The sequence below is a fragment of the Accipiter gentilis genome, chromosome 9 (assembly GCF_929443795.1).
Source record: "Accipiter gentilis chromosome 9, bAccGen1.1, whole genome shotgun sequence".
Classification (NCBI taxonomy): Eukaryota; Metazoa; Chordata; class Aves; order Accipitriformes; family Accipitridae; genus Astur; species Astur gentilis.
Genome location: NC_064888.1, coordinates 22,754,766 through 22,764,200, shown reverse-complemented (window position 1 = coordinate 22,764,200; position 9,435 = coordinate 22,754,766). Strand labels below are relative to the sequence as shown.

The 9,435-nt window shown below is 41.1% G+C and overlaps 1 long non-coding RNA gene across 1 annotated transcript; it reads right to left on the bottom strand.

Annotated features, from left to right (window-relative positions):
* Positions 1-1,235: 1,235 nt before the first annotated feature.
* Positions 1,236-9,150, bottom strand: LOC126043144 (uncharacterized). Its single transcript, XR_007507347.1, has 3 exons — positions 9,018-9,150; positions 8,712-8,897; positions 1,236-7,502 (listed from the first exon to the last, which is right to left on the bottom strand). It is a non-coding gene; the product is annotated as an uncharacterized LOC126043144 (long non-coding RNA).
* Positions 9,151-9,435: the final 285 nt, after the last annotated feature.

The following is a 9,435-nucleotide window of genomic DNA, read 5'->3' as shown; positions in this document are numbered from 1 at the left end:
AATTAATCAGAAATGCTTTTCTACCCCTTTTGGCAGGAAAGAGCAATTGCTTGAAAAGATAAGGAGGGTTGTGTTTCAGCCATGATATGTTACACAAAGGCCACGAGGTGTCAGTGGAGACCCCAGTCTGAGAGCGGATTTGGGCTAAACCAGTCAAACGTACAAAATGGGGACATAACTATGTATTTCTAATGATGCTTAGGCTATTACTGGTTTTGACCTATTTTATATTCCTAGCCTGTCTTTATTTCCTAATCAGTGAGACGTGGATTCCCTTATTTATCAGGTAGCCTTCTTGAGCAAAGTATTTCAGCAATCTGGTCTTTGTCCTCCTCCATTGCTTTGTTTACAGTAGGGTGGATGTTTGTCTTTATTTTTCCTCTTGAGGGAAATCCACCACTCCCTTTTTACTAAAATTTATAGCCATAGGTTAAAGCAGGGGTCCTCTACTTCAGCTCTTCAGACTTTGAGATCCCATAGGATTTTTCCTGATGAATCCTTCCATCTGATAAGAGTTTCACTAGGACAGTTGTGTGGTTAAAGAACAAGTTGTACTTCAAAACTTTTCCAGTCTTTCAAGAATGATGTGCCAGATTTTCTGTATATTTCTGTCTCAAAAGATGAAACCATATACTCTAATCACATGTGGATCAACTCCTTGACCGAAGTTCTTTCCTGCAGCTAACTAATTCCACAAATAAAAACCCCAATTGTAGCTAGTGATCCCAAGAGAAACAGGTTACATCTTATTAGAAAGACTCAAAGGCAGTTGTTTCAAAGCCATCAAATGTGCCAACAGGAATGCACTATTTAAGAAAACTGCAGAATCCAATGTGCGTCTTGCCTTACCAGTATGTGAATCTCTGTCTGTAGCTGAGGTTCTGCTTATTCTAGCCATTCCTTCTCCCTACCGCACACAGACACATTCAGTGTCTGGGAGACTTTGTGTTTTCAGCTCTTTGGTGTGTCAGTCTTGGTCTCCTTCATCTTTTTTATCAGTAAGTCCATATATAAGCCAGTATGTTTGGGGTTTTTGTCAGTGCAACTATGTAATTTTTTGCTCTATGTTCTTTTATGGCCATTGCGTATGGCGTTTCTTGGAAAGTATTTAGCTCAGGTCATTGTTTTGCTTTTCCTATTACCAGTTCTTTAGAAAAAAAGAAAAAAACCCAACCCTTGTATAAATAGCAGTTTAATAGCATATCTACAGAAGTTTGCATAAAAGAGGAAGACAGCTGTTTCTCAGCTTACTGTAAATCTTCAGTGCAGTCCATCGGTATTCTGGCTAATTTGGAGCAATTTCTCCTGGCAGTGTTCAGTGTGAGAGAGAGGTTTTGTTTGTTCTGCAGTATCTTGCAGGAATGAGGCTTGCCTAGTAATCAGATCCTTTTAAGAAATTGTTGTAAGCTTCAGTCTGCAGAAGAACTGCATCTAGAAGTGTGGTCCAATAGTTTGTGTTTAACTTCTTACATAGGGACTTTGTGGCAGAGAATTTGTTGAGGTATTAGCCTTCTGTGTGTGAAGCAGCAGAGAAGAGGCACCAGGGGGCAGCGGAGGCATTTAAGAATGGCGAAAGTTCTGGTTTTGTCCAATAATGAGATTTGCAAAGAAAACCATAGATAAGGAAAACTGGTTATTTCTTTATGAACCTTATTCAGCCCATGCTGAACAGATCTGAGGAGGTCAGCAATAGAATATGTTCCTTCCCTTTTCCTAATTCTGAAGTTTTTCAAAAAACTTTGAAAGAAATGGAAGAGTGCTTCAAAAAGATACGATTGTATGCTGGGTTTTATGATGTAAATTATTAGGTAATCTTAACATATTGCAGAATAAAGAGCCCTCCTCTATTCCTCCCCACTAACCCTTCAAGTATGAATTTCAGAGGTGTCTGCTAGCTAAGTTATGCTGGATGCTATATATGCAGTAAAAATATTACCTCTACCTATAATTTCATACTGTAGAATGACAAATATTGCTTTCTTTTTCTTATGGATACAGGGTGAGGATATGAAAGAATAAATTCAGTGGTGTGTGAGGTGTGTACACCAGTAACTGCTCAAACAAACTGACCACTACTTACTTACTACATGTCCTTTCTGACCTTGCAATTCAAGAAGCTTTACTGGTCTTCAGCAACTGAAATTTATTCCTAACCGATACTTTAAGGCTGCTTTCAATCCTTTTTAATCCAACCTTCAGTAGGGCTGATTACGATGTATCATATATATAGTGTCTGTATATATAGCTACATAAGGATTATGTATTCTAATTGCATCTGGATGGTGAATTATTGCTGAAATTAGGTGTTCTGCCCAGCATCAGAAATTCAAAACAATACCTAATCACGAAAATAGTATGATTTACATGGCATATGATTAAGAGGGTTAATGAGTTGGAAATAAAAACACTGAAATTTTCCAAAAGGAAAAAACAGGGGTTTCAAAACACGCTCTCTTCTTTCTCTGTGGTTTTGTTTGGGTTTTTTAACAAATGAATATGACTTTTAAAAAATTTGAACAATTATGTTTTTTCTCTCCCTTTTTTGTCCATAAACTTAATGTGCAGACAGTCTTTTTATTTTACTTGAACTCATGTTGTTTGAACAGTAGAGTTGGATTTATTTTGCATAGATCTAATTTGTACTTAATGTCAAGTGCTGGAACTGTTGCCTGTAATGGGCCATATTTGGGATATGGTAGTGGTTTGCTAAAAACCTGTACTGGCTGGTGCGAAGTTACAACACGTGTATAATGAAATATCTTTGGTTTTAAACATGGTCTTGAGACAGAGAGTTGAGTGACAGGATTTTTTCTTAGCATTGTCTGTCTTGCCAGTGATCATAGGTAGTTTGTTGTAGGGGAAATGTAGGACTCATCAAAATAGATTGGATTAGCTTGAGATCTATCCAGTCTAGCATCTGTCTCTGAGAATAGGAGGTAACGGACACTTCAGAAGAAGGTGCAAGAATTCTTCTGTAACCGAATATGCAGGAACCTGTTTTCAACACTGGATCTTACTGCCTATGCTAATGACTGGTCGGAATTGTGAAGAGCTTGCTGTCTCAGCATACAGTATGATATTAATTTGGAGGCCCATAAAGGTCTTAAAACTATTTTTTAATCTTGACAGATTCACAGTCTCACTTATTTATGTTTCATGTGAAAAGCATTTTCTTTCACTGTAGTTTTGAATTTCCTACCATTTTTTAATTGAAATTTATTTGGTCTAGTGTTATGAGAAAGGGAGAAGTGTCTCTTGAACATTCAGTATGTTCTGTGTTTGTATCACATCTCATCTTACTCATCTTTTTTTTTATGGTAGCAATTCACTGTCTTTGCTATCCAGAGCCTTAATTATGCTTGCTGTCCTCTGAATCTCCTCTAATTTTGCACTATACTTTCAGAGATCGTTCTGTCTTCTTCAGTTCCTGATTCCCATTTTCCTGTCTTGTATATTTAGCTTTAAGCTGCTCAAAGTACTGTTACAATGGAAGCCTCTAAAATTGTGATTAAAATAATATCTAGTGAAATATGCCCAGGGTTCTTCCAAGGGAGGTCCTGTAGAAATGCTTAGTATTATTAATCTGTCTGTACTCTGGACAGGATATAAATAGCATTAGTTAAGGGTATGAGGAGAAAATGTAGGAAAGCTCTGTAAGGGGAACACTAGCTAAGTTCAGCACAATAGCTGTGCTTATAAGGAAGATAATGTGTGGGTTTTGTTACACAGAAACAGGCTGCCTATTATTACGCCTTCACCACATCTGCATGTTGGATGCATGCAATCTATTTATTGCAGTGGGGAAAGCCAAAGTTGAAATATTGACTGCTAAGAGGTAGGCTCAGAAAATGTCTTTCCTCCTCTGCATATTTGGGTTTGGGGGGAGTAAGTTAATATAACTTTCTGTACACTTCTGAATGGTCTGCATAACAATCCTGGAAGTGTAGCACACCAGTCAGGTCCCTTTTCCAAGTTCAGATCAGTAGAAGAGGAAATTTTTTTTTTTTTTTTTTTTTTGAAGTAGGGGAAGAAAATGGTGAGCTGTAGTCCCAGCTGCAGTACCACCTGACCTCTGGAGATGCATTACTTGTCACTGAGCTTCAGTTTTTTTCTAGTAGTGCATATCCTGCCTCGAATAAGCATTAAATTTACTGGAGTACAAAGAAGGGACTAAGAAACAGACTTTTCCTTTATCTGGATACTAAATGACTTGCAGTGCTATAAGCCTTAACCCTAGACCCAGTTCACCCATACCTAGACAACTAGTTTTGTCTAGAGAAATTACCTTAAAAGGCCAGTTGGTTGCATTTGCCAACCTTTTCCTTAGTTTTGAGGCTCAGTGAGAAAATCCCTATTAACACCTCTACAGAGGATAGTATTTATGAGGCCTGGGTTAGGCTTTATGACTGTGGAAGCTTATCTGCTCTGAGACAGATTCAAAGCTGTATCCAATCTTGTCAGCCTTCAAAGGCACCCTCACATGACTGTGAAGAGTTGCTGAAGTCTGCTGGGGTGTGTAGTCATATGCCTGTTTGTCACGCACCATGCAAAATTAAACCTGCTGCACGTCGGGCTGGCTACAGTCATTGTCTGCTGAATCCACAATGTACAAGGGTCTTACATCACTGTACTGGGAGAAAGGTTGCAATCTGGTTTGCAGGCAGGAATGCTTTTTCCTTCTGTTGCTTTCCAAGTGAGACTTTAATGGCTGATGCCACTCTGTTTCAGAGATGGATTTCAAATGATCTCATCCTAGTGATTTTCCAAGGCCAGGTTTTAGTAAAATGTATTTACTGCAGTGCTAATTTATATCCTGCATCTGAAACTGAAGTTTGATAAATTTCAGCCACTTTACAAATACACTCGTTAAGATGTCTGCAAATCACCTACTTGGAGCTCTGTTTAGTAAAGGTGATACAAGCTTTGAAATCTGGTGCTTTTCTGGTAAGAGCTGCTTGCTTAAACAGACTTTGAACAGTATATTCTGCTGCGTCACTGCTTGCAAGTCACTGAAAATAGGCCTCACAAAGATAAATGATATGAGAAAGAAAAATGGTTCATTTTACAGTGGCTGCAGCTCTTTGGATATGTTGCATGTATATATTTGATGAGTAGCCTCACTTCTGGACTTACTTCCTTCTCAACCTGCAAACAAAGGGTCAGTGCTTTAACACTGTACAGTGTGTGTTCAGTATTGTAGCACCTTTCAGGTGCCTGCTGTGCAATTCTCACGCATCATCTAATTTCTTCTTCAGTTCTAAGCTGTTGCGTGTACTGTAGCAGAATGCAGTTTTCAGACAGTGAACATCTTTCAGTCATCATATATCTGAACATTCCTGGTTATAATATTGATGTTCTGGGCTGGCAAAGAAAGGCATTGGTAGTTGCTCCTTTCCTATTCTTCAGGGAATCAGGAAATCAACTTTCTGTATTCTTGAAACAATCTCAGCAAATAATTTCCCTCCTAAAATTGGCAAGAAAGATGCATCTAGTTTTCTTGCTGTTCTAAGGGAAAGAATGGCAAAAAGTGCTCCCACCTATCCTGTATAGCAGCCTTAAAAACAATGCTGCGTGAAGCATGTTGATAACAGGTTTTCAGGAATTCCAGATCTTGCAGAGGTAAGTTGTTTTCCTTCCTTTTCCTTTCAGAAGCTAAAGTCATCCTTGTATGAATGGAAAACAGGCAGGAAGGACATAAACTTTATTTGTATTTCCTTCCATCTTTCTACTTGAATTCACATCAGTTCCTTCCACCTTCCTCTAATGCTGCTCTTTTTCCTTCTCTTACTAGAATCTATTTTGCTCACCTAGCACAGGCGGAAAACAGCAGAACAACAGTGCACCAAGGAGTGAACCCTGGGCTTGCCTTCAGTAAAACCAGGGGTCATGAGAGAACTTCTGGAGAAATTTCCCTCATCTCTGCCAGCAATGTGCATAGAAGAGAGTGAACAGATGGGGGAACACACAGCTCAGGATATGCAGGTGGAAAGAAGTAAAGAAGCTAAGCTGACTTGGAGAAGAACTAGCAAAGAAAAAGCTTTGGGGAGCACATCCTGGCCTGTCTGTATGCATGTCATGTTTGCATGTGTGAACACATGCCTGCGTATGTCTGGATTTAAAGCTTCCTAGTCATCAGGCTTACATTCTTTTAGTAGTTGTTATTCAGTCTAATAGGTGTGTTTCTCTACATTTTAAATCAATAGCCACAGGTTCACGTAAATGCATGTGAAATGAATGAGCATGTACGTATTTGTGTGCATGAAGGCACTTACACCTGCCTATTCTTTGCAAGGAGTCTTTTGGGGGTGTGGATTTTGGGGATTTACAGTCTCCCATCAGTCCCTCATATAAGTCTGATCCCTTGCAAAACTTCTGGGGATGCTTCCAGCCCTGAGTCTACAATGGCTGTTCTAATTACAGTGATATAATATTGCATGGTTTTGTACAAAAAGCTGCAAGGAAGTGTTACAATTTCTTAAGATGATAGCATAGGAGACTAGTGTAGCTCATTAAATATATGGTAGCGGTAATTTGAATTTACATTTGGAAACGTATTTTCCCCAGAAAATCTAAATAACTTTGGAGACCCAAACCACACTGGAATTCTAAAGAAATCCCCTAAACTGTTGTGGACTTGCTATGGAAACATGCAGGTGCTCAGACTGATACTGTAGAATAAAAAGATCATTTTTAATTAGCTGGGAAAAAATGGATTATGCTTTTCCACATAACTACTGTGTATGTATGGTCATAACTAAAGACAAAAAAGAGGGCACAGTTGTACAGTAGTTCTTACTATTTGGGGTTTCTGCCCGAACTTTTCAGGTCTTCCTGCTAAAAGGAGTAAAAGTGTTTCTGAAAAGCATAGTCTTAATAACCATGCACTAGATCTGTGCTGCTTCTAGAGAGAATTGGAGTCTCCTGGGCACAGAGGTATTTCTCCTATTGTGACTTTAAACACAGTTTAAATAATAGTTGCCACTGTTGATGGCAACTATTTACAAAGGCCACATGTGTATGCTCACAGTCTAGATCCTGTGTGCAGAGCATTGGGGCAGCTCTTTCTGTAGACCCATCCGTATCTTCATGTAAGCATGACGCGCATTTCTAGGCACATATTCCCCAACTTCTGTTTTCCCTTAACAGGCAGCCAGAGGTATCCAATTAGCAAAGTGGAGATACTCTGTTCCTGGTTTGTTTGTTTTTTTTAAAACCTTGCATCTCCTACTCAGATTGTGAACAGCAATGCTAGCTAGAAGAATTTTAAGACTTCCATTTGACTAATGGCCTTTAGCTTAAATTTATTCTTTTTTTCACTATTTTTTTTAATTAGCTGCAAATCTGGGGGAGGAACATTTGCAAAGGCTTAGGTTCGCATTTTCTGCTGGGGGCTGTGAGGCATGCAGTGAGAATGTTCCACAGTAGTGCTTACTCTTCAGTGTTGAGGCTTTAGTCCTAGCTCTGCAGTCCTGTGTCCAGGAGGTGGTTGCTGAGACTTTTAACTGAAAAACAGCAACATGTGTTAAAATACTTGACAAACTTTCTGGGGAAGCATAGAGACAAGTAATAATTGCAAAACACAGGGAAGGTTTAGATCTGCACAGGAATTTAGGCACTTTGCTCCCCTTGAGAATTAAGGGTGTTGTACTGGTAGCTTATTGCAGCTTCTTTCATTTCAGGCTTAATCATTAGTTATTCTAGTTTGCCTGGAAAATCTGCCCTCTATGCACCTGTATTTCTGTATAATTTCTACTTCTACTCTAGTTGTGTCTACAGGCCTCTTTCCTAGTCTGGCACACAGTACTGGGTGGTGAGCTATGCTGTTCCCACAGTGGGATACAATCCTAGCCTGAAAAATGATTTTAAAAAAAAAAAAAAAAACAAACAAAACACAACAAAATGGACAGAGTATGAAGGAAGAGAACAGCCTCCTCTGAGATATCCCTGTGGCCTCAAGGTAAGCCAGCAGTACAGCTTAGGATGGAAACTGATCCTCTTATAAGCCAGCATTAGGATACACTGCCTATCAAGAGGACATGATTATCATCACATACGCATGTTACCATACCCTATCTTATAAGGGGATACAATCTAGAGTATCTGTTTTTTTAACTTCAGTCTATGTAGGACTAAATAGGAGGTGTAGACGCACCCTTCTCTACCTGGGAAGACACACCGTGTACTCTGTGGGTGGTGCTTCTCCCACCTTCGCTAGATGGGCGTGCTGTGTCCTCACTCTGAAATGTAATGACAGAATTTCAGTTCAGCTTCTCTGTGCTCTGAAAACCTATTGTAACATGTCATTTTTCTGTAGCGGGTGGTTGTATTCTGCATCAAAAGGGGTTACCTTACTCATTCCATGCTTTTCTCACTGTTCTCTGAGGGTAAATGAGATCTCCCTGGAGTCCTATAAATTACTGATGTGAAAAAGTGCAGACTCGGGAGATGAAAAACTTAGACTAGGCTTAGTGAATGAACTTGCATGTCAAGTCAGGAGCTCTCCTTGTTTTCTCTCTGTTTTTTCTCTTAATAGCATCTGCTTTCTTGTCTGTGCTGCACTGACAGAAACGGTTCAGCGAGGCTGCCTGTCTTCCTGTTCTTTTTTGCTTATGCCCAAGGGGGATAGATACCATGTCTGGACAGAGGAAATCTCTCCCTTAGCATTTTCTTGTAAAACTCCCGCTTTGGGTTTTTTTCCCTGTATAATTCACCTCCATAGCATAGTTCGCCTGTTCCAGCGTATCTCAGGAGATTCCTCTTCAGCAAGAAATGAGTCAAGTATGCCGCTTGCAAAATGGAAGTGTAAAACAGCAACGGAGAGAATGGCACCGTGATACAGCTCTGGGGCAGACTTCATGAGCGTCCTTTCAGTTCTGAAACCTTTTTGTTTACATAACCTGCTGATAAATCGAAGCATGCAGATGAATAACTAATCCACAACACCTTACGAAGGTGGCTGTACCTTCGTATCTTCTGGCCTACAGCATACGTAAAGGTTAAAAAAAGTTAAACGGCACCTTAGGTAGGTAGTTTAGCTATTTTCCTCCAACGCCGCTGAAGAGCAAGCCCTTTTCGCCGCGGCCGTGACGTTCGCGTCACGACCCGTGGCAGGAGGGGGTGGGGGTGAGGGCAAAGCTCAGGACGGCCACGGACCACTCGCTTCGCGGCCGCTTTTCACCCTTCGGTTCCCGGTCGCTCGCCGCCGCTGCCCGGCCCCGGCCTCCCCGCCCGCGCAGGTGCCAGGCGCCCTCCCGGCCCCGCGCGGCGTGTTTCGGGTGGAAGGTGCCCGCAGGACCTGGGCACGGGGAATGCCCCTCCGCGTCCCGGGCGCGGAGGAAAGCTTAACCGGGAGGCGGTCGGACCCTGCGCCGCCGGAGGCCAGCCGCGGCCCGGAGGCGGCGCGGCCGCCTCGCTTCCCCGTCCTCCTCCGGGCCA